At 39.9% G+C, this 732-nt stretch overlaps 1 non-coding gene across 1 annotated transcript; it reads right to left on the bottom strand.

Moving 5' to 3' along the window:
• Positions 1 to 357: 357 nt before the first annotated feature.
• LOC121042174 (U6 spliceosomal RNA) lies at positions 358 to 464 on the bottom strand. The gene has a single exon (XR_005796019.1). It is a non-coding gene; the product is annotated as a U6 spliceosomal RNA (small nuclear RNA).
• Between the last annotated feature and the right edge of the window lie 268 nt (positions 465 to 732).

Below are 732 nucleotides of genomic sequence, written 5' to 3'. Positions count from 1 at the left end.
TACCGCATTTACTCCAAACAAATCCCCTAAGAGGCCTCGCATGGCATGTGTCCTATGGCCTCTCTGACTTCATTTTCCCCACTTGCTCCAGGCCCCCAAGCTCATTACACTGGCCTCTGCTGTTCCTGACACAACCAGACATGCCCTCCTATTGGTTCTTTTACAGTGGCTTCCTTCTCTGCCTGGAATGTACAAATGAACCACTCCTCCAAACCTTAGCCCAAATGTCACCTTTTCAGTGATGGATTATTTAAAACTGTACCTACTTCTGCTACTCCAATACTTCCAACCCTATTACCTTACTCTTTCATTATTCCTTGCCAATTATCTCTTTTATTTTTTTATTTATTTTTTTTTTTTAATATGGAACGCTTCACGAATTTGCGTGTCATCCTTGCGCAGGGGCCATGCTAATCTTCTCTGTATCGTTCCAATTTTAGTATATGTGCTGCCGAAGCGAGCACCCAATTATCTCTTTTAAACGCACTAGGTAATCTAGTTTGTTATCTATCCTGACTGTCTGGCACATAAATAGTTATCGAAAAAAATTGAATGAATGGAACTCAGAGTCCTGTGTTTCTCAGACAGTGTCCATGCACTCAAAGTTTTCAAGTCTGTCCTAATTTTAACTCTGTTGCTGTCAATATCTCTCTGCTCCCTTCTTCTTGCCCTAGATCTCCATCCCTCCATTTTATACTTTATTTATTTTTAAGTTTATTTATTTATTTTGAG

The sequence above is a fragment of the Herpailurus yagouaroundi genome, unplaced genomic scaffold, assembly GCF_014898765.1.
Source record: "Herpailurus yagouaroundi ecotype Mexico unplaced genomic scaffold, PumYag 184, whole genome shotgun sequence".
Classification (NCBI taxonomy): Eukaryota; Metazoa; Chordata; class Mammalia; order Carnivora; family Felidae; genus Herpailurus; species Herpailurus yagouaroundi.
The sequence above is the reverse complement of the archived record's forward strand: the minus strand, read 5'-3'. Positions and strand labels throughout refer to the sequence as shown.